Here is a 25,621-nt window from a genome sequence, read left to right on the forward strand (position 1 = left end):
TATAGAGGATTTGTCAAATGTTGCTAGTGTGCTGTCGAATAGTAAAATCTGAGGGCTATTGAGAATGTGTGAGAATAACATGATTCCTGAAACAATCAAATGGGTGACTGATTGTGGGCATGAACTCTAGCAGGGTTATTTGTCATGCCCTTTTTCCATTGGTACAGATATCCTTTGATTTACACACTTTTCAAGTTTTATGCCTAATGAGCTGGTATCCAGGTGCAGGACCATTTTTAACCAGGAATATATTTATCACTGTGACATGAAACTATTGGAAGATCGTTTTATCCTGAGATTAAAGTTCATAATCCTTACTCAGGCCTGTGTGCGGGAGGGCGGGGTTTGCGGGCGATCGGGTTGGACAACGACAGTGCGGGGGCATCGGATCTCGCTGCAGGGCGGCATCTCGGCGGATCAGCGGCCCCGTCACCGTGAGTTGCGGATCGGCCTGCGGCAGGGAGGGGGAGTGGGCAACGGTCCTGGCGAGGTCAGGCCCGAGGCCTCCGGTTCCTGGCGCTGGGAAGCGGCCTTGGCTTCCCCTGACACCGGCCAGGCCCCAAAACCAGAGTCCACGGTGAGACCCTGCAACGTAAACAGAGGAGGTGGGGGCGATTAGCAGGCTGACGCCAATGCATTCTGGGATTTGTTGTATTACTGTTCATGCGCTATACTGGCACGGCGACCAGCGGGCCACCTCTAATACATTTTTGAAATGATCTTGCGGGCCAAATATAATTATATCGCGGGCGAAATTTGGCCCGCGGGCCAGAGTTTGACATGTGTGCTCTAGAGGGAACAACTATGCTAATTTTGAAATTCTGGTTCAGGCAAAGAATAAAGTCAAGCCATGGAAGATTGTGTGACAGTTTCTAGATCACTCAGTATGATTATCCAGTGGAAAAAAAATGAGCTAAATAGGTTAGGGTTAGGCATCAAGTTTATCCCATTTAAGATGGAGAAAGATATATTACAACTGTCATCAACACCTCATGTATTGCTGAGGCAATCTGTTCAAGTATCCTGCCCACAATTTATTTTTATCAAACTAGACCATTAGGAAGCATTATTGTGCAAAATGTATCTGGTTAGGCAGCAGTGTCCTTCACAGTCAAAGAGCCATCTTAGCAGGGTTCTATTTGTCCTGTTGCTGCAAAGCATTGAACCAGACTTTTCCAGAAATAATTTGTGATTTTCTTCCTATCTTATGATTAGGAGGTTGCATAAGTTAACGTACAGCAGATTCCAAGCTGGAAAAGCTTGAGCCTTGAATAAAGTAGTTTCGCACTTGGGAGCACAACTTAAGGGACCAGAAAGGAAGCAGGGTGGAACATTAATCATTCATTGGATAATAGGGAAACGAGATTACCAAAGAAGGTAATTGGAGCAGTGTATGTATAGGTTTCAGCCAATTAGTCTGGCTATCTGGATCTGAAATATTCCAATTTATTTAGAATGTGCAATTTTAGTCAACAATGAATTGCAGTAAATAATATCAGCTTTGACACAAACATTCTCCCCCCCCCCCCACCCACTATTTCCTTCTCTTGCTTATATTACTACAGATAATGACTAACCCAACAGCCATGATGCTATTCACAATCTTCAGGTTTGCATGATGGTGTCTAAAATGCTGCCCTCACTTCCAGGGCTTGCAGATTTATGTTAATGCTCATGATCGAATGAGAGGAAAGATTGCAAAATTGAAATCCGGCTGGATGATCTGTACAGTGAGAGAGATGAGGCAAAGTAACAAAATAAAAGGAGGTAAAGATGATGCCAAACAAAATACATATTTGTGCTCTACTGAAACATGCAACAAGGATCTTACTTTGAAAGTGGCAGCAAGATTTAAAAATCTCTTTGCATTGCTGAACAGATGTGTAGTCCGGCGTTAAATAAGAAAGTCTACAGACACTGTGATTGTCCCCCACAGTTTTATGCAGGATCCTGCTTGATTTTTGCTCATTCTTTGACAAAGCACTCCGGCCAAAAATTTTGGTTATGACCCTTTGCCATAAAGAATGCTTCACGAACTGCTGAGTCTCTCCAGAACTTCTGTACCTAGTCTGACGGTAGTGTTTATTGATTCAGAATAGATCAGGATATGGTCACCTCTTCACTGTTATTAAACATATGGGTAATGACACAGAAAGGAGGAGGGAAGATGTGGGGGAGGGTGAAATTTTTTTTTGTTTTATACTGACCATTTTTACATTACCCCTTTAGTGAGTAGGGAAAGCGACTCCTTCCAAGTGATCTCAGTGTACTGATGTCTCCTTGTACTAAAGGTTTGATTCCCTTCACACATTTGTATGGAGACTTGATTCAGATTCCTGCTCTCGTGCTCAGTAAAAATCTCAGCATTTCTTTCACAAAATGATCAGCTAATTATAATTTAAGAAATTAACAAAAATGTACATATTTTGTGCATACTTTCTGCGCTTATTTGCATGTGAGATTTTTAGAAAAACAAATACATATTTTTGAATAACAAGTTAATATTGTACAAATCCTTTACTGCATTTTTTTGTTTGATTAATATTAGATATGTATGTCACATTAAATATTATTTATGCATCCTGCAGAAAATGTATCGGGATATATTTCACATTTATAATTTATATTTTTTCAATGTTGTATGCATTATACTGTTGTTACTTTCAGTTTAGTTCTTGACACTCAGCATTGGATTTAATTGGATTAATTAAATAATCTAACATATTTCCAAAATTTCCATTCAGTATAAAAGTTATTAAGTAATGAGGAGAACGAAAATAACATGCAAATATAAAAAGGCAAAACCAGCCAGAATAACTAATTACTGATATTTTTTTCAGGCATAAAAATAACATTTATAACATTGCAATTTAAAGAGGTCTTCAATGCTGATCTCATCAAAGCATTTTTTTTTCTTTTATACACAATATGAATGATCTTTTGGATCCTAAAGTGGCATTTCTGGAACACCTAACATTTACAATAGAGTGAGAGATCTCTGCCTTAATTTGCTTTATAGTATCGGTTTCAGAAACGAAGAGCTTAAAACAGCTTCTTATATGTTGCACAAAGACAGTTCAACACACAGATTGAAAAGGTGTAAGATTCCAAAGCAAATTGGAATTCTATGTACTTGAGTAATTTAAAGCTTGTCAGTCTGCTTTCCCTTTCTGTGGCTATAATCTCTGAATCCAGAGATTGTCCGCAGGGAGATGGAGGAAGTTAGTTGTTATAAACAATCTCTGAGGCAGTTCACTCATGTTCCCAGGCATAAAGCTGGCACTGGTTACTGAGCCTCTCAATTTTAATGATTTCCACATGGATGAGGGGAGTCTCAAGCCAAGCCTACGAGATCGACAAAAAACTCCAAATTTAGAAGAAATATGAAAATTGCCAAATACAGCTTCCTTAGTGGGTAAGAGAAGTCCTGTGCTCAACTGCCACAGGTCACAGCAGGTTTCATATGACTTACTGCAGCCAATAAGATTCATTCAGTAGTCTGTCAATTGTGGCATGTAGCAGCGTTGACTCCTTTTCAGTTCATATATGGTAATAGAAAAGGGTTTTCCAAAGGAAGCAGCACAGAAAAGTATTCAAAAGGCCCACAACATGTAGAAATTTCTAGTGTTGTTGTTTGGTCCCCAGCCGCTGCATTTCTACTCACGAAGCGAGAAATTCAGACTCCATCAAAAGTTCCAACAGGTGTGACTCAAAGCAAGAGGTAAGTACCATTAATCTGTTGTCCTGAAAAGTATCATGTCAAGGAATTTACATTTAATTTTAACTAATGAAGCTTACGGGCGAGACAAAATGTGTTTAAAACTTTAAGGTACCTTTACTGAATTGATGATGCAGAAAAAAGTGATTTTTCTTCTCTCACTTCTGTAGGATGATGCAATCTTTCAATACATCTACTGCAATGAATAATTCAGTCCTTTCCAAACTTCGCATACCCACAAGCTTTTATTGCAGCTTTACTTCCTCGCCAATGTGGAGTCATATTTTCCTCTCATTTAGCACTTGAGAACTGCAAAAATATTCTCTGCTGATTCCCATCTGTTTTATGCATCATTTGTGTAGCATTTCTCGGAACCAAACCAGGCAGACTATTGTATACCCTCGTGCACAGTTTTATGTGATGATATGAGAAATATTTAAATTTAAATCTACAGAGTTTTGTATAAATGAATAGATTGACTTTAAAAAAGACCCTAAAGTTTGGAAAATTTGAGTTTTAACTAAAATAGAATCATTCGTCACTATTGCAAACTTTTACGTTAACAAAGAATGCTATACACAGGGCGGTTGTCTCTGGAAGAGAATACTAATTCCAGATGGTTCCATCTGTTTGCAGAAACCATTTTTAATTTTCAGCAAAAGCCATGTAACTTTTTCCTCTTTTTTTGGTGAAAAACAAATGGTTTAAGAATTGTTACATCTTAATAGGCACTGGCCTGATCAGTTGATAACAAGTCTGAATGTGAGTATCCTTAATTAGAATGGAAATTAATTTTCTAAAATCAGTGACATCGTGAAGATGTGGATTAACAAATATACTCAAGGTGCTCTTCCAGTTTGAAGATTGTGATGATTACGCACTGGGACATAAATTCTTGTGCAGTTTGAGGAACATACTACTGTTATGCATTTAGGTTTAATTTACTCACTCAACTTAAGCAATAAAACTGGACCAAAAAAGCAAACTGCTGGAGGATCAAGCAGTATCTGTGGAGGGACAAAGACGGTGAATGTTTCAGGTCAAGTCCCTGTATCAGTCCTGATGCAGTGTCTCAAGCCTAAGCACTGGCTGACTCTTTCGCTCCACACATGCTGCCTGAACTGCTGAGTTCCTCCAATAGTTTGTCTTTTACTCCAGATTTCAGCATTTCCAAACTCATCTTTCCAAGCAGTAAAACCTTTATGTTTGCAGTTAAGGCTGAGTTTTTGGAATCTGGCATTGTGGAAGGTTATGTAAAAATATTTCAGTTGTAACTTGAAAATAATTCCACAAATTGATCAATAAAGAATTTCAGAAGAATTAGAAATTAACTCCAAAAGATGAAGGAGCATTACAACACAGAAAAGGTCATGCAGCATCTATAGCAGGGGTGGCCAGTCTTTTAATTTAGGCAGACAGCACGTTAACAGGCCATTTTGGTCCATAAGTCTGTGCCGCCCAATTAACCTACACTCCCAGTATGTACTCATGGGCCAAAATGGCCTGATACCGTACTGTATGTCTAAATTAAAAATTAAAAGGTTGGCCACCATTGGTCTATAGGAAGCAATGGGGTATACAAGAAGCAGAAAATTGGCAGTACTTACTTCAAATCTAAATAGCAATGCATTTATCTTTTGACTAAATTTACTCACTTGCAAATGGAACATTAGGTGGAACTTACCACCACATCAGAATTTTAGATTGTGCAGAAAAAAAAAACCTCATCTTAATGTTCAATATGGAAAATACTAAAATGTGAATCTAATAACTAGGATCACCAAGAGGTTATTGTGACCATTAGGCCCACTCCATCATTTCTTTTGATTATTATTGACTTTCTATCTCTTCCTAACCTCTTTTCAATATCCTCACATTCATTGATCCCTTTATATACAAATACATATCTCTGTCTCTCTCATACACAAAACCTCTAAGCATTAATATCCTTTTGATGAAGAAAGTTTTAAAAATTCAGAATATTTTGAATAAAGAGATTTTCCCTCTCCTCATCTTGCATCTGTGTTCATTAATTCTGAGACACTGATTCCTGATCCTAGACATTCCAGGGCAAGTAAAACAATCTTTCAGTGTTTATTCCATCAAGCTTCTTAAGTAGGCCATGTTTTTAAATAAGACCGCCCTCATTTTCCTTAACTCCAGAGAACATAACCCTCATCTGCTCCATCTCACAGACCAAGAATTTGTCCAATCAACTTTCAGTGCACTCTTTCTTAGGCAATGTGTTCCCTTGGATGAAGAAATTAAAACTGAACACACAATCTCAGACATCTCCTCACCAGGGCCCGACATAATTGCCATCAGAACTCTTCTCCCTTATACCCCAATCCTTTTGTGATGAAAGACAACATACCCTTGCTAATTACTTGCTCTACCTCTGTGTCAACTTTCTGTGGTTTCCATACAAAAATACTCTGGTTTTATTTAAATAACATTTCCTAGTCTCTCATCATTTTAAAAAGATGTTCTTCGTTGCAAAAGTGCATTATGTCACATCTTTCAGTGATCTATTTGCCTTGTTCTTGCCACATGGTGAAACCATCTGTATCCTTTGTGTCATTTTCAAATTAATACCACTGACATACACATTCATGCTCTGCCCATTTGTCTTTGTGAGGGTAATATTGGAACTGACTCCACAATAATGCAGACAGTAGGAATAGCAGCTTTTTTTTTTGTTACAGTATATTATTAATCCTTTCAGTTTTCAAAATCATTTCAACTGATGAACAATTTATCTATTAGTAGAATTATGCTTATTTTCAAATTTGATGACAATACAAATTTAAAATTATTTCCATGTAAGCCATGAAAAGAACAAATGGAATATGTCCTTATAACCGTGCCCTAGTCTGTAACTATTAAGTGAAATAAATATTTTCAAATAATATATTACAGTAGGGAGATATTGTTTTAACCTTTTCTGATCAAGGCCAGTACACTATCAGTTATTTGAAAGTCCTGATGAGATTTTCACATTAACTGTTCCACCCAAAAAAAGAATTAACTCTGGGTTGATGAACATTTCAGCCAAAGCTAGCATTTGTTATTACCTTCTTGAACCTAGCAGGTACGAAGTCAGCCTGTGTACCTGAACACCTAACTCACCTAAAGTAGGGATGACTGTAACATTTGGTTTGGTTTATAAATGAACTTGTCAATCAAAGAAATATGGTACTAATATTTTTAAAAAATCAAAATTAGGAAGAATTCAAATTAATATTAAAAAATAACAAAATGCTGGGAATATACTTCAGGTCAGGAGGATCTGTGAAAGGAGATGCTTTTTAATCAGTACTGTGAATGAGAAGCTCCAGAAAGGCATGTTCATAGGGTGAAGCCAGGGTTGCAGTGATATCTCATATATTTTGTCCCCTGAATCTGTACAGACACTGTTGAAAGGTATGCCTCCCACCCTCTCCTCAACCCACTTCAGTCTTCTTTAAAATTGAAAACTAATCTTTTTCTCAATTTTAATGATGAGTCCATGGCCTGAAGGTTTAACTCTTACCTCTGTTTCTCTTTCCACAGATGTTGCTTCACTTGCTGAGTATTTCAGGCACTTTTGTTTTTATTTCAGACTTCCAGCATTTGTAGTTTTTTTCCCCCTTCCAATAAAAAAATTGCCTTTCATGGGAATGAATCTGAATGATAATGACTGTTAATAGGTTTCATTTATATCAGAGTACAGGACCATCAATCATATTTTGGAGGTGACTATTAGGTCAGTAAAAATCATACGGAGGTACGGTCCACAACTTCATACAATTCTACAGTTTAAGTAAGCAATACAAATTTACCTTTACTCCCACAATCTAAAAGACATTTTTTTAAATTAACACCAGGATCGAAAAGTAACAAACTCCCTCAATATGCAACTTGGCTATGTTATGCCAGATGAAGTCACTTACAAATAACATCTGTGAAAATTCAGATGGCAACATACAAACTATATAGAGCCTATGTAGTTCCAACTCTGATCCTTCATGAAACTACTGATGTGAAAGAACAAAGTATGTCTGTAACTTACATTAAGGAAATTAAGGTGTGTGTGTGTGTGTGTGTGTGTGTGTGTGTGTGTGTGTGTGTGTGTGTGTGTGTGTGTGTGTGTGTGTGTGTGTGTGTGTGTGTGTGTGTGTGTGTGTGAGAGAGAGTGTGTGTGTGAGTGAGAGTGTGTGTGAGTGAGAGTGTGTGTGTGAGTGAGAGTGTGAGAGAGAGTGTGTGTGAGAGAGAGTGTGTGTGTGAGAGAGTGTGTGTGTGAGAGAGGGTGTGTGTGTGAGAGTGTGTGTGTGAGTGAGAGTGTGAGAGAGTGTGTGTGAGAGAGAGTGTGTGTGTGAGAGAGGGTGTGTGTGTGAGAGGGTGTGTGCGTGTGAGAGAGAGAGTGTGTGTGTGAGAGAGTGTGTGAGAGAGTGTGTGTGTGAGAGAGAGAGAATGCATGTGTGAGAGTGTGAGAGAGAGTGTGTGTGTGAGAGTGTGTGTGAGAGAGTGTGTGTGAGAGTGTGTGTATGAGAGAGAGAGTGTGTGTGTGAGAGTGTGTTTGTGTGTGTGAGAGAAAGTGTGTGTGTGTGTGTGTGTGTGTGTGTGTGTGTGTGTGTGTGAGTGAGAGAGAGAGAGAGAGAAAAAGAGAGAGAGAGAGAGTATGTGTGTAAGTGAGAGAGAGTGAAGGCCTTGGAGAACTATAGACTTATTTGTAATTTTTAGCTTCAGTGGGAAATGAGCTGAATTCCAAAGAATGCTGTTGTAAAAGCAGGAAATGTGCTGGAAACTGAAGAGGCCTCCTCCTGATTTAAGCTGATTCCTGTCTTGATGAATACAACAGATCAAATAGCAAGTTATACCGTAAAAGGGAATGGTTAGAACTGCCTAGTATTTTAGCTTTGATTTGCGTCTGTACACAGGGCAATATTATTTCAGCATATTAATTTTCCTTTCTCAGTAAATTACTAATTCAGTTTGTTGACATCTTCCTTATAAATTTTAATCAAGTTATTTTTCCTACTTTTCAATATCAAATAATCACAATAATGTGTGACAGTAAAATCTGCAAAAACCTTAACCTATCTTACTTCCCTTTTTTAAGATAACTTTCTTCTACCATTATTTTATTTCACATCAAAAGATTCTCATCTCTAAAAAAAATTTGACAAACTCTCTTTTGAAGGTTTGTATGTGGAATAGTTAATGACCTACTACATTCAAGCTACTCTGTCGAGTTCTTGAACTCTATCTGCTTTGCTTATCACACCTTTCCATTGTAAGAGGGATTAATTACAGGTTAAAGATTATTGGTCTTTCAGATATATATTTTTTTCTTTGGATGCTTGTTAGGTTACCTGTTGTGTACTTTAATGATTGGTGTTGTGGGAGAAGGTGCTGGGAAATGGGTAATAGCTGTGGGAGTTGGCTAATGGACTAGCTCAAAACCAAGCTCCTCAATGCTCTTAAAAAAGTTAAACAAACAGAAAGTTAAAGTTTCCTGTCAAAGGGCTCAGGCCTGAAACCTTGACTGCCTTTTACTTCCTGTGGATGCTGCGTGACCTGTTGAGTTTCTCTGGTGCTTTTATGTGTTGTCTTCTATGGTCTCTCACCAGTCAAACATTGGCATGTAAGTGACCATAATTGGTGTTCTGTCAATCCTAACTATGTTGTCTAATGGAAGGATATGTCAGCTGGGCCCAATAGTATAGGTGGCAACCTCCAGTTAAAATAAAGTTTGCAGTGCTAGACATTTTAAGATGGTCCTTCATTGCAATTGTGCCAGAAGTTGGCATTAATTCTAGAAGTTAACATGCCCCATGATAAAATGGCATGGTATGGAGAAAGAAAAACTTCAAGATGTTCTATCACTGCTCTGTTGCCTTGATGGAAGACCTGTCATCTAAAAGACATACACACACTTGATTTTCACACATGTATGCATCAGCTCAGGTATTGACACTTTCTGTTAATGTGGAGTCCTTGGCCATGAGTCGTCTTCTGTCAGGGGAAGGAGAAAGAGCAGCTCAGGTATGCAGCAAGAGTTCTGCTGCAGATTTTGTCGATGAGTACAGACAAGAGTAGCCACAGGGAAAAGTGGGCAAAGCAATTTCACATTAAGAATCCAGTCAAAATACCAATGGTCAATCTTGAAGAAGGTAGAGGCATCTGAGATCAGCCTGATCACAGCGCAGCATCAAAAAGATAAAGTTGTAGATTCTGTTGCAGCAGCCAATGCCTCAGTGCTAATGTGGAATCTCAGGGTTACATGCTCAGACAATGTAATTTGAACAAATGGCTGCAGCAAAACATCCTACAACATATTACGCAGATGATGATGTTCAAATAATTCTAGCCGTCCACCTTCACTGATACTCCGCCAGTTTCCTGCCTGTCAACCAAGGCAGATGAGATGAGACACCACTAACAGATGGACAGCAGTCTATGATTAATATTCCAAGGTAACATTTGCAATCACCTTCACCTAAAGACAACAGCTTCCACTGGAGCTTTTGCAGTCAATTGGTAATCAGAAGGCTGATTCATTGTCTCTTATATTGTGCTTGGTGAATATATTTGTTTAGATTATCTTGGCCTTTACTTTTGTTTTGAGGACAGATGGACATTGTGATGTGCAGCCTGAAGGAGAAGGTAAACTGCAGAACTCTTGGTGAATGAAGAATTGGGATTGAGATCACAGTAATTATACTGTATGTGTTTTGAGTCCATCATGGACTCTCGAGATGTCCTCCAATCTTGAGATGTTCACACTGGTGGCAAGGATTGAGCAGGCCACTGGGAATTCTCACCCCCTGTTGGATAAGTACTACAGTCCCCCACCCCAGCAGTGTCATTGGTTAACTTTCTCAAATTAATGTGATCACATGGCTTTCGTTCCACATGTCACAAATCCATTGAAGTTGCATGTTCCATTCATCCGACAGCTATAGCTGCCAAAATAGACTTCTACAGAGCAGAAGCACATGTGCTCTGATGCTAGGTACTAACCTAAATGATTGATCTATGGTCGTACACTGAGGCAGACATCAAGGAAAAGGAATCACCTTCACTTCTGGGATATGACAGAGTTGACAAGTTATGCTCACATATCATACGGTCAGAGGCACCTTGCATCAGGCACATCCCTGCAATGCTACACAAAGCTTTGTAAAGTTGAAGGAGAGTAATTGCTGGAGAATTGTGCGACATTGGCTTCAATTCATACATTGGTCCACATGATGGTAACTCTCAACACCACAGTGCCCTCACTATTAGGACCACATTCTGATACTCCTAACACTCAAAAAACAGAGAAGAACAATTCGAATTATTTGCTTCATGCCTTGTGACGTTTTGCCAGCATCATTGACAAATTGCTTTTCAGAACAAATTTTGATCTTTAAAAAAAAAATGACAAGTACCATTTTATTGTTGTAATTAATCTTTCATGGAAACAAATACCTCAACTTTAACAAAGCACTGGTACTACAACCATTTCTGTAACCAGTAGTTCTGTTACTTTCCAGTAGTTCTGTTACATTCTATTCTGTTACATTAAAATGGATAAAATAGAAGTTATTAAAATAAATGTGAATGCATTTTAATTCATTTTTATTTTTAAATGCATTTTAAATTGAATTGTTTCCATGAATTTGTGCACATACTTTTGATATTTCTAGTTACATCTGGATTACATCTTGAAAAATATAGTTTAATTATACTAGTTTGTGCCAGAAGAAAAAAAAAGTGATTTATTTTTAAATTAACATTGAACTTTTTGTGCATGCAAGTATTACACATTACATTAAAATGGATAAAATAGAAGTTATTAAAATAAATGTGAATGCATTTTAAATCATTTTTATTTTTAAATGCATTTTAAATTGAATTGTTTCCATGAATTTGTGCACATACTTTCGATATTTCTAGTTACATCTGGATTACATCTTGAAAAATATAGTTTAATTATACTAGTTTGTGCCAGAAGAAAAAAAAAAGTGATTTATTTTTAAATTAACATTGAACTTTTTGTGCATGCAAGTATTACACGTTTCACTGATCCGTGAATATTACAGGATAAATATCATAATTTACAGAAACAATCATGTTCATTGTAAAGAATGCACCACTTTAAGCTGATTTTCAGTGGCATTTTGAGTTTTTTTTTTAAAAGACTTAATGATGTACTTTTGGCACTGGAAAATGATACTGTGAAATGTAATATATAGATCTCAGAAATATGGAACAATTGAACAGGATAAATTAAACTGCATAGACAAATAATGATATAATTTTCTCTAATATAACCAGATTACAAAAACTGCTTACCATTCTGGGGAATTTTTTCTCAACATTACATTGAAAGTTTTCCGTCATTTTTTTAAAAATTATCTTTTCAGTTTGCAAATATCATCTTTCCAGTACTAAAAGTACTTTCTTATTTTAATCCATCTCAATACAAAAAAAAAGACTCTGAAAATCGATTGATAAGTCCATATCCTCTAGTCTACAGCATCAAACTACAAGGCTGTTGCTGTGAATAATTAAAATTCTGGAATATCCACAAAAGTGCGAAAAATATAATAGTTGCAGGTACAAAAAGTTCAATATTGATTTTAAAACAACTGAAGTAAAAATGCATTACTAAAGGTTGACATTTCCAACAGCTGGGTCTTTGAGAATAATTCTTGGTTGGGTTAGGGTGCATGTTTTTAGTTTAACTGGTTACCCATCTGGTCTGGAACACTGACTTCACAACATAAATCGTTGAAAAATCAGCTACAACCTTTACCATGTTGTTGCCCAACCTCTAACCTTTTGACATTGTCTAAGCACATTTCCATTCAAACTAAGCTCATTTGAAAGTGCAGTACCATTCAGGAACTCTGTACTCTATTAAACTATGTAGACTTCCTTTTTGTTCTTTACCGCAAAGTTGCATGGAAAAGAACAATTAACTTTAAACTGCAGTAAAATTCTTTCACATAAAATGTTACAATATGTTCTATGCTGTGGGGCTTCCTGAAGGGAAAATCACATCCCTTGGTCTTAATTATTTTGTTTTAAAGGATCGCCAATCAGTATATGCTGAATATTGTTTTGGGCAAGCCTCCATATTTCTGCATATCCCTACAACATCATAATCTAGTGCTTGCTGTAAAATCACATTTGTAAATCTGTGAAAAATTAAATCCTTAAGTTTTCCTTCCTCTTCACTTTAATATAATATTTGAAGATTTGAGAGAACTATTTATAGCCTAGTTTTATGATGCAGTTTATATTGAAACAAAGAAGTTTAGATTTTGATTCAATGCAGACATACTTTGTAATTTTTTAAGAAAATCATTCTAATTACTGCAGTCAAATAGTATAGCATCTTGAAATAACATTTTTAATTCTTGCATGTTTGTAAAGAGCTGCTTCCAGTTACCATCAAAATGTAACTGACGAGCAGATAATTATGCACATACTCCAACACTGCAAGCCAGTTCTGTTAGGTTTGTTATATTTAAAGTTATATAAAAATCAGAATAAATGAAATATAAATGCTGGAACTCAAACTAAACATAAAAAAATGCTGGAAACATGGCAAACCAGTCATCATGTGCAGTGAATGGACAAACTGACATTTCAGAGGTAAACGTTTTCTGCATTAAAAAACAACCGACCTACAGTACATTGCCTCCAATTTTTGTTTTATCAGCTTTTAGTAATGCTAGATTTCAATTCATTAGCATTATGCTGATCTTAACCAGAGAGCAAGCAGGTACAAATGTGGTCTTTGTTCGACCACTCAATGCCTGATACAAATATGCAGATCATGTGCATTTCCACCAGTTTTTAACCTAAAATTTTAAATTATTGTTTGGTTCACATCTTTAGACCAGAATTTAACTATTATTAATGGATAGTCACATTACACAAATCCCTTGAATCTATGGACCCTACTCAAAAAAAAGAGAACATACACTACCAGTTCATTTATACTATGGGAATTTACATTAAAATCAGCTGTATACAAGTACAATCTTCTTGGGATCCTTTATGGAGAATAGCTCTAATTTCACCTCATGTCAAGCTGTATCTCAGATATAATTTGCTGATTGACTCTCAGAGTTCAATTTGTGGCAAGTATGAAAAACCGTATGTGATATGATTGATTACTTTAAGACAAAAATTTAAAGCTTAAACATTTAAAGAATGTAATTTTTATTTTAAACTTCTATCCTGTGGTATTACTGGGCTGCTTACATCAGATCCTTTTTGTTTTGGAATAAATCTTCTAACTTTATTTGCATGAATAGAAAATACGCTTTGTTCAAACACCAACAGAAATCACTGAAAAATTTTTGCAATTCACAACCTCTCTATCATTTCAAGCAGGAAACTTGAATTTTATCATTCTTCTACACAGATTTTGATGAATCCAAGTTCAAAATAACTTTCATGTAAAATAATCAATTATAAAATGAAACCAAGTCCTTCAAATAAATGTTCCTGTGCAAGATTTACAGCTAGAACTACCTCTTTATGGATTTTTTTTTCCCCATTTCAAATGCCTATCTGGCATCTTTTAAACCATGTTAATATCCTGTATCAAAAACAATTTGTAATAAAATATTCCATCCTTTAATAATGCTTTTTCTATTAAAGAAATCTGTATTTTTTGCTTACTTTCTCCAATAATAGTCTTCAAACAATAGAATTTCACTGATAAAAAAAATTGTTTTCAACATCATTAAACAATATTGAGAGCGTGATGTCCCCTGCCTCTACAATCCATTCTATTGAAGTCAATGGAATGAATTTCTGAGGCAAAGTGCAGAATTTGATGCTGCTTTTTAAATGTGCTTTTAGAAGATTGAACTCTCATTATTTGTTAACCTGTACAAAATGAAAAAGCTACATTCCAGGTAATGGTAGGTATCAATATCATTCTGCAATGATTTTGTTAATGTTCCATGGCTATTAGATCATTCTTACGACAGGATCCCTAAAACCGTGTCCAATTCTGTACACCTTCCTTACATTTCCAATCAATGCATTTGCCTGTAAATGACTAGATCCCATTGATCCTTTTATGATGTTGCCTACCTGCATTCTTGCCTTTAAACATTTGTGATGAAGGGTCATTGACCTGATCTGAGTAATTCCAGTGATTTCTGTCTTTCTCCTTCTCAATTTCTCATCCCTCTGCTACTTTTCTCCACCTCTCTCTCTCTCCACTCTGTGATAATTTCTCACATTTGGCAAATATTCCAAATTATTGTAGTTTTTTTCCTCAAAGTGGAAATCTTCACAATTATTTGCACTGAAATGTATCCACCACTCATCATTTTTATCTTGTTGGTTTACCAGTGCCTTTAAAATCTTCCCTTTGTCTTTGTTTGTCACACTATTTAGGCATTATAACCAAACATTGATATATTTACTCTTGATAACTAGATCTGAATGATCAATCCAAGTATCGTCAGTCACTAATTCTGTCCGAGGTGGAATCTACCTACACAAGGCCAAATCATTTTTCTATGCTTGCTGATGCATTTTCCTTAAAACATTGATAGAAATTTTAATTCAAGAGAAAACAAATTCTCTCCAAAACCATATATTCCAGGGCATCTATGTGCTCGCAAGCAGCATCTGTGATTCTTTGAAACAATATTATACAGGAAATTTGTAAATATTACTTTGATATAAAATGTAAAATGAATGAAATGTGAAGTTCAACAACTTTGAATATTCAGTGAAAGGACATCAGCTTTTTATATCAGTAAATCCATTGCAAGAGACTGCTGACCCAGGTTCTTCACTTTTATCACCAGTAAACTATTTTCCAGATGCAAATCCAATTAGTTCATGTAGATTCTGTTTTATATTACAGATTAAACTTGGAGCTCAAATAACTGCCCATAATTGGACTGACGACTGAAACTGATACCCTACACATCAACACTACTAGGGAGGGTATTAGAAGTTTATGCTAAATCCTTTCTTTTAACTATTTGGGTTTTAAATAGCATTGTGGATAGATTTTTTTTTTGGTTTAATTTGATGCCAGCAATGCATGGACAAATTGTAACATGTAACTTTTTTCTGACCAATTCTTTTTTGAAAAACTGAATACTCGCCACACCTAGAAAACAATATTGCTGTTTTATCCTTTGGAATAACATTGCCTTTTGTCTGTCTGTCAGTTTGATATACAGTAGATTTAATTAGTAAAATAAAATGCTTCAAATCCAAATTAAACATCATGCAGTTCTTGTGTTCAAATTAAATTATCTAAAGCCATGTTCAGTAAAAAAGTGTACTGTTCTCATTTCAATTTAACCAAAAGAGCAGCTACATTCCAGATATTTGACCTTCTAGTTCATCAAAACAGTTTAGTCTAGAAAGATTTAAACCATCTGGTTTACTGGACTTATTCACTTACATTCTTCTCATAGCTAGTCATAGAGTTCTTATTCTATTGCAGAAATTCATTTTTCAACTAATCCTTAAACACTGGAGTCATTGGTTGTGATGCATTGTTTTTCTGAAATACTGGGATGATTCTCTTCCGAGTTTCTCTGATGGATAGGCCATTCAAACACCTACTTTTCATGAACATAAAACAAACTAAAATGCCAGAAATTTTGACCTGAAGCTAACTTTCTCTTTCTGCAGACGCTGCCCATCCTGCTGAGTATTTCTAGCATTTTCCAGCTTTAGTTCACACATCCTTTCACGTGTTATTATATTTTTTATGTTGATCTCATTGCCTTTTGTGGAAGAAGCACCCTCCACATTTGCACATTAAACAAATTAGGATTTCAGAAGTATTTTTTAAAGGATGTCCCTTTCCATCAGTCCCTTCCCAACTTGATCTTGGTTTCATTATGCATTTGGATATGCATTGCAAAGCATCTGGATCACTTCACCAAGGGTGACACAGAACCTATTCTGACAGATTCCAAGGGTTCTTCTGCAGGCTTATTTTACAAAACCTGCTTGGCAGGCCTCTTTCCTGAATATACAGATTTTCATTAATTAAATAGTAATAATGAGGAAAAAATGGTTAAACATAAATATTTTGCGAGGTTAAGGAAGGGAATATTTTGTGGTAGAGGCTGATAAAATTATGAAATGAATCTTACAAAGAGCAAGGCTGTTATTGGAATTCATCCTTATGTCACTATTAGAACCCCAATTAGAGAAGAAACCAATAAGCATGATGTACCATTAAGGATGTGGTTAAAGTAATGTTTGTAACATGACCAGTACTTGTAAGAAATTTACACATCAATATTGGTCATTGAAGTTACTTTTGCCCAGACCTCAATCCTCCATTGTGCAGGAACATTGCTGTACCAACATCTGGTGTACCAGATAAGAGCTTGTGAAACCAGCTCATCAAAAGTTTCCATTTACTCAAGAGTAGTCATAATTATGATAAAATTTCTCCTATGCTTTTCATCATCACAATCTACCTTGAAAATATTTCAAAATCTTATTTTGTGCTTTCTTTCCAAGTTCCAGCTTTCTTCCAGGGTAAGTTCATTGACAAAACAGAATGGGATAAGGGTGGTGGTCATGAATTTAATTGTTTTAGAAAAGATCATTCGAGTCTATCTAGCCTGTAAAGAGATGATGATCAGTAACATCATATTTTATATTTTCACTGGATGTTTATAGTCTTCATGTTATTGCAAATATGTGTTCAGAAATATCATATATGAACATATTATGCAACCTGAAGCAAAACGTATCTGATTAATAAAGTCAGAGTCAAACAGCATGACCATCACGTCCAAGCAGACTACTGGGCCCATCTTCTCGAGAGCTTAACCTTCTGTACCGAGATGATTTTAAAAATGCTGTCAGGAACTCTCCTTCCAACATTCTCTCAGGCAGTATATCAGATTTATTGTCAGAGTACATACATACACGATATCACATACAACCCTAACATTTCTTTTTCCTTCTGGTGCAGCAGAATTGCCACTAATTGGTAGTGCAAAAAATCAACTGCACACAGCGTAAAACATGAAAGCAAACAAATAGCTGTGAACAAACTGACTATGTAATGCAGCGAGATTTTTTAAAAAAGAAAATCAATAAAGTGCACAAGTAAGAGTCCTTAAGTGGATCTGATTGAATTTGTCATTTAGGAGTCTGATGGTAGATGGGTAGCAGCCATTCCTGAACCTGATGGCACCTATACCTCTTTCCTGATGGCAGCAGCGAGAACAGAGTGTGTGCTGGGTGTTGAGAGTCATCGATGATTGCTGCTGCTCTCTGATGGCAGCACTCTCTGTAGATGTGCTCAATAGTGGGGAGCGTTTTGCCTATGATGTCCTGCGCTATGTCCACTACCTTTTGGAGGCCTTTACTCTCAGGGGTATTGGTGATCCCATACCAGACCATGATGCAGCCGGTCAGCACACTTTATACCACACCTCTGTAGAAATTTCCCAGGGTTTCTGATGTCATAGCAAACCTCCACAAACTCCTGAGGAAGTAGAGGCACTGATGTGCTTTCTTCACAATGCCATTGGTGTGTTGGGTCCAGGAAAATTCTCCAAGATAATGACTCCCAAGAACTTAAATTTGCTCACCCTCTCCACCTCTGATTTCCCCCAATGATCACTGGATTGTATACCTCTGGCTTCCCATTCCTGGTCAAAAATCAGCTCCTTGGTTTTGGTGACATTGAGTACAAAGTTGTTGTGTTGCACCATTCAGCCAAGTTTTCAATCTCCATCCTGTATGCTGTCTCATCTCCTTTCTTTATATAGTCCACTACCATGGTATTGTCGGCAAATTTGTAGATGGTGTTATTGTCATACCAAGCCACACAGTCATAGCTGTAAATTGAGCAGAGCAGGGGGCCCAGTGTTACACCAATTTTGATAGAGATTGTGGAGGAGGTTCTTACCAATCTTCACTGATTGTGGACTGGAAGTGAGGAAATCCATGATCCAGTTACATAGTGGGGTGTAAACTCCCAGGTGTTGGAGTTTTGCTGATCAGTTTTGAGGAGGATGGTGGTGTTATTGACTGTAGTCAATAAAGCACATCCTAATGTATGAATCTTTGCTGTCCAGGAGTTTCAGGTTCTCAACCATCCTCTGGGTGAAAAAAAATGTTCTGCTTACATTCTTTCTAAATCTTTAAGTCCTTACCCTAAATCTACATCTTCTAGTTTTATTTACCTCAGGTACATGCAATTCAAGATACTTGCAAAAATCTGTTCCAATTTCTAATATCCCATGTCATCTGGACTTTCCTAATTAAGAAACAAATCCTGCTTCATGGTGCATTCATTATTAGATATTTGATACACCATTTTACTCTGGTAGAATTGAAATATGAGGATATTGGGATTAACAATGAAGTGACTTTTGAAAATCCCATTTGGGAACTTTGATTCTATTTTACCTACCATTGTGCTTTTAATATTTTTTCTTAAATTTAGACATACAGCACAGTAACAGGCCATTTCAGTCCATCGGCCCTTGCTGCCCAATTACACACAATTAGCCTACAACCCCTGGTATCTTTTGAATAGTGGGAGGAAACCAGAGCCCCCAGGGAAAACCCATGTAGACATGGGGAGAACATACCAACTCCCTACAGACAGCATGGGATTCAAACCCCGATCCTGATTGCTGGAGCTGTAACAGCATTGCACTAACCATGCCACTCTTCTGTGAAGCAACCAACACATCTCAACTATTGCTGCTTCCAATATCTTATTTGTTATATTTAGAACAACATTTCATTGATGCAACATTACGTTTTAATGAAACGCACACACTAGATATTGCTTCTCTACTGCAACTTTTATATCTTGGCTTCCTGCTAAATGCCCCATATGGACCTCTGTTTTCTATTTCACTGGAAGCAACTCAACCTCAATAAAATAGAACCACCCTATCTTGGTCAGATTAGTACATTCGATTTATTAAATTTCCTTGTGCCATAGAATTGCTAACATTTACATCAATTCATCAGATCATAAAAGCATAACAGGTATAAAAGAATCATTGCCTTAGAAATGGCACACAAGAGAAAACGGGTTGGAGATGATGCAGCCTAGTTTACATCTTCCCTTGCTTTTAAAATCCAAGGATAATTTACTTTCATGCATTTTCTTCAATTATACACTGTCAAGATTCAGAACGCTCTGTCTTTTGTTCCTTAAGATAATGACCTTTTCATTTATCCCAACAGAGAAAAAACAACACAACCATGAAAGTCGTCAGGAGCAAACATTCTATTTGCTTTGAATAAGTTTCATTGTTAACAACAAAGCTCTGGAACAGACAGAGGCACTTAGTACTTATATGTTCTTTTTTTATAGTTCGAAGGACTAAATGTTCTCTAGCCAAATTGCCTGTATTTATTTTAAAAATGATCTGCATTCACTTCACAATAGTAAAGAAATAGAATTTAAAAGGTAAAAATTATCCAGAGGGAAAGTATTGATTCTGACCCTATGCAAAGAAACTCTCAAAGTCTAAGTTTGGTAGGTTTAATGTCATAAGCTTTACAAGTTGTGGTATTCTGATTTATTCCTGTAAAAACCACAAATTCTTAGATCTTTTGGTAACTTTCCAATAACACAATTAAGGCACTCTGAATCATGGGTGCTGGAATCAGACTTTTACCTTATACGGAATTGATTTTCTTTCAGAGAATGGAAAATGTTATGGTATTTTTAGTTAACATTAAGCTTTGTATGAGATCACTAATAATCTGCCTCAGTATCAAAACCAAGCTTATTTTATTGCATTTTTGTTGCAACATAACTTGCACTGCATAGTTAATCCACTAAAACTATAAATGCTTTTCACATTTTCTAATGATCATAAAAGAGAATTAAATATGAATTTTTACCGATTAAGGGATATATAAACATACATAAACTACACAGCCTTGTTCGGTAAATATTGCATTACACACAAAAGACAAGCCTGCCAATATAATTACTATTTAAGGAAGAGAAACTGAGGCTTGGAAAGAATTTGTAAATGAAAAGGAATTTGTTTATCTAGGATCCAAACTTTTTAGTCTCCATTTTGATTTTACTGTATCTTAATTGCATTCAGAACAAATTATTGCAGTTTAATAAACTTAATTTTACAGCAGATTTCATGTTGGCTGATTAGTTTTGATTGGGGAAACCAGTAAATGAACACAATAAGTAACACATTTTGAAAGAAGCTGAAGCCTTTGAACAAAATATTTGGCTTAAAATTGACTTTGTAATGTTTAACATTGGTATTAGTTTCAAAGCAAAATACCTTACAGATGTTCTATGATAGAAAACATATTCTGCAAACTAGACAGATCGTTTCAAGATTCATCAAATTAATGGTTAAGATATTAATAAACATGATATGTAGCAAAGGAAGCTGGAAGGTTGTATGCTTTTGAACTCAAAAAATATATTATGTGGTTACCTCAGTATATATTATTGATCAGGAGAAAAAAAATCTGCATTCTTTGTCTATAGAAAATGAATAATTTGCCTAGTGAGGATATATTCATACATTCCATAATATAAATGATAAATTGTGCTTTTAGATAAAATGCTTTTTTTAAAGAAGACATACTTCAGATCTGTAAGGATTATATATAACATATGCCATCAAACCCTCTCACGTTACTTTTCTTTACGCAAGGGACCTGGGATATTTAATCCAATTCTAACAACTTGTTTTTCTGTCTGTCTTTTGTACATGTCATTAGGACAAGTTCTAACTCGTATCTTACACATGATCGAGTGGTTGATGTGGATGTCTGTTCCCACATTCTCCTGTATGAACCAAAGACAAGGTGAAGTGGCCACACTAACCTTTATAAAGCAGGTGGCACCAAAGCATCCACCTGGCATCTCAGTTTAGAGCCAATACTCCACCTCGGCTTGCCAGGGTACCTGCAATTTGCGGGGGCTGGGTGAGGGGGAGGGTGTATTTTGAAATGAGAAGACCATTGCTTTACCCTCTCTGATGCAGGTACTCTATCTTTCACTTGGGGATATTCATTGGGATTTGAACCATCTACATTCTTACATAGACATGAGAAAGCCACCATTAAACTTTTGCTATCAAGTTGTTGTTTTTTAAAAAATGGCATTTGATCTAAATTTATCGGGAAGTTTACTTTATGCTATCAATTTTTTTCTATTCCTTGAACAACATTGTAAATTCAACTATTTACAAAATGAGATTATACAGTAAAACTGCCATCACACTCAAAGATACATAATATTTAATTCACTTTATTTTCATTTTTATATTATTTTTAGGCATACCGCACTGTAACAGGACCTTCCAGTCCACAGGCCCATGCCATCCAAATACCCCAATTAACCTACAACCCCTGTACATTTTGAAGGGTAGGAGGAAACTAGAACACCCAGAGGGAACCTACGCAGACACAGGGAAAATGTACAAACTCCTTCCACTGCATTCGAACCCAGGTCATTGGCGCTGTAATAGCATTATGCTCACCGCTATGCTAACCTTACAGCCCATAGATGGGTTTGATTTATATCATACATTTCATATTTTGTACAATTATAATAAAATTTTCATATATTCATATTTAATAAGATAGATCATAATGATGCCATGTCATCCACAAGATGCACTCAATGTAAAACACATCTTTAGTTTGTGTTTTTAATTTAAATTTATCTTTCCATCCTTCCCGACACACACTTTTCTGCATCCATTAGATCCCTCATGTTCATTATTTGGATCGCACTTTTTGATCAAATCAATAGCCAAAGACTCATTTTCTGGCATGAGTAAATGTCATAGTGACATCTACATGGGACAATGCTGAGGGAGTTGTATGGCTGTCAGAAAATAAGAATGCCAAAGGCAATGAGAACAAATCATAACCTAACAAGTAATTATTGGTAATAACGTGAGATACTTCAAAGCTTATTGAAAGAGAAACTTCAGTTCAATCCACAGATCATAATCATTTCATTTGGGAAGGTGAGCAGTTAGTAGAATTCATGTGTTGTATCACATGAATTATGAGAATTTCAGTTTTATTTGGAGATGGAGCTATTAAGCTTTGAATGGCTTTTGTAAATCATATTTGTGGGGAAATAACCATGTCCTCAGCTGAATCTCTAGACTTGTTGCTTTGGAGAAGAGATTTTAGATTGCGATCTGATCCATGCATTAGCAACAATGGGCCCTCTTTGATAGTAGGTGAGCAAATTTGTTATGACCAGAAGGAAGGAAAGGCAGCCATTTTTATTCACTAATGCATTGACTTTACTGTGGACCAGAGATCCCTCCTGTTGATTGCTCTTCCACTTTCATCTCCCTAATCCAATTTCGAGAGTTAAATAACAAACTCGTCCAAATAAATTAAAATTGATAACTAACAACGGGGTTATAAACATTACTTGTTCACAATGTATTTTCTAATATCAGCCTTGAACTTTATACTGCCATTTATAGTTGGTAAGGTTGCACATTACATGGAGTCATTGAATTTTACAGCACAGAAATAGGCCCTGCGACCCAAATCATCCATATGTCCTTCGAGGCAATACCGTCACTCCGCATAAAAGCCCAGCAATTAATTAATGTTCAAAAATCTTTTTTTAATGAGGGTGTGATATTCCAGCAGCAAAGTAGATTTATTTACAGAGGAGGAAACATTGTGGCAAAAGATATGTAGGAACACAAGTAGATTTGCTCAACCTGCTGGCCACCTCCAGCAGATTGTGTTTAACTTCAGATTCCAGCATGTGTGACTCACAATTATCTCCATTTTGACTTAAACTGGGTGATAAACCAAACAATTACCAAGTATATGATAGTCGATGTCTATATGGACAATCCCTGCAGCAGGCTAAAGTACTACAGATGATGAATATCTGAAATTATAACCAAAAAAATACAGGAAACAGGTTTGGCAGCAATTGCAGAGAGAGGCAAGCAATGACTAGCTCTGCTTATTTGCTGTCTGATCCACTGAAGATCCCCATATTGTTTTCTGATTTTATACCATCAAGATTTTCCTTCAATGTAAATGTAGGAGCCCAGGAAGCTTTAATGAGGAACAAATGGCCCAAGGAGCTTTAATGAGGAACAAATGGCCGAGGGAGCTTTAATGAGGAACAAATGGCAAGGGACCATTTCCATCCATACAGCCAAATTCTCACAAGTCTTTCAATTAAAAAAAAGTTTCAGAGAATGTTTTAATATCTCCAGTGAATAAAATTTAAAATTGCAATGAAAATTAACTTTGGCCATTCACTACCTCATCATTTTCAATCTTGATGAAGAGCCTTGACTCAAAACATCAACTCTGCATTTCCCACCGTGCCTGACCCGTTGACTCCCTTCAGCAACTCACTTTGTATGCTTTCTCCTTTGGGATGAAAATTATGGATAATTGTTGGCAGAACAGAACAATAAAATAGAGGAAGTTAAAAGCAAACAGAATAGTAAGGCTTCTAATTTCAAGATGAACTAAATGTTTATAACCCACACAAAATGTTTGGTTCCTTTTCTTAATAAAGTATAAAAAAATGATGTCTCAAACCCAAAAATGAGAAAATATCTTCTGGTCATATATTTCTATCTTGGATTGAAACATATCATTTTTTTCATTGTTATATCACAACTCATCTGTATGAAATTATTGTGTCTCGTTTTTGCTATGTTGTTCAATCAAAGCACAATTCAATATTCCAGCAAGTAATTTAATTCCATCAAAACCATCTCTTTTGTAAATGTAATAGCCTTTGACTTCAGGTTATCCCATTTTAAACATTTTTATATTTGTTGGAAGAATATGGTGTTCCTTCATCTGGTTAGAAAAGTCATTCTGGTGTTTGGCTCATGCATTATGGTATCATTCATGTGCATTCAATTCTCACCCAACATCAAACGAGTTCCTTCCTGCACAAGGCTTACAGGAACACTTGAAGAACAAAGATTTATGAAAATGATCCCAGGGATAAGAGGATTAACACAGGAGGAGTGTGTGGTGACTCTGGACCTGTATTCACTGGAGTTTAGAGGGACGAGTGGGATCTCACCAAAACATTTTGAATACTGAAAGGGCCGAATGGAGGTGGAGATGCTTCCAGTAGCGGGAGAGTCTAGGTCGAGAAAGCACATCTTACAATAAAAGGTTGTCTCTTTAGAACAGATATGAGGAGAAATTGCTTCATTCAGAGTGTTGTGAATCAATGGAATTCATTGCCACAGACTGGAGACCAAGTCTTTGGTATATTTAAAGTGAAGATTGATAAGTTATTGATTAGTAAGGGCATCAAAGATAAAGGTGAAAAGGCAGAAGAATAGTGTTTAAAGGGAAAAAGCCATGATTTGAATGACAAAGCAGACTCATTGAGCTGAATGGCCAAATTCTGCTATGATTCACCCTCATTATCAAAGGTCTGAAGTTGTATATAATTATGTCACCATTTATTTTGCATTAGTATCAATGAATCTAAGATTAAGATATTAATCTGTGACATTGGTAGGACATTAACCAATGAAAATTTTTAAAAAATCAAATGCTGGAGGAACTCAGTCTCATAGCGTACAGAAGAGGTAAAGATAGCTTTATCTTCACCTCCAATAGACGCTGCGAAACCAGCCGAGTTCCTCCATCATTTCTATGTGTTTTTGCTACAATCACAGTGTCTGCAGACTTTCATGTTTCAAACATGCCCTTCAATGGCAACAATAAATATATAATCCCTGTTTACATGTGGCAGCCTTGTTGGGTGTGTTCAATCCATTTGCAGTGATCATACAAAAAAAAATTAACAGTTTCCTCTGGGAAACAGGAACCCTCATTACCAAAGATGATTACATTTAATTAGGAAACTCCACAGTAATTGACACATAATAACATATTGTAGATAGTTTA

At 36.2% G+C, this 25,621-nt stretch overlaps 1 long non-coding RNA gene across 1 annotated transcript in view; it reads left to right on the top strand.

Annotated features, from left to right (window-relative positions):
* Positions 1-3,552: 3,552 nt before the first annotated feature.
* LOC138743406 (uncharacterized) overlaps positions 3,553-25,621 on the top strand; it is a 42,724-nt gene continuing 20,655 nt past the window's right edge. The window contains exon 1 of the long non-coding RNA XR_011344861.1: positions 3,553-3,721. This is a non-coding gene — a long non-coding RNA (uncharacterized lncRNA). The remainder of the gene's footprint in view (positions 3,722-25,621) is intronic.

The sequence above is a fragment of the Narcine bancroftii genome, chromosome 9, assembly GCF_036971445.1.
Source record: "Narcine bancroftii isolate sNarBan1 chromosome 9, sNarBan1.hap1, whole genome shotgun sequence".
Classification (NCBI taxonomy): Eukaryota; Metazoa; Chordata; class Chondrichthyes; order Torpediniformes; family Narcinidae; genus Narcine; species Narcine bancroftii.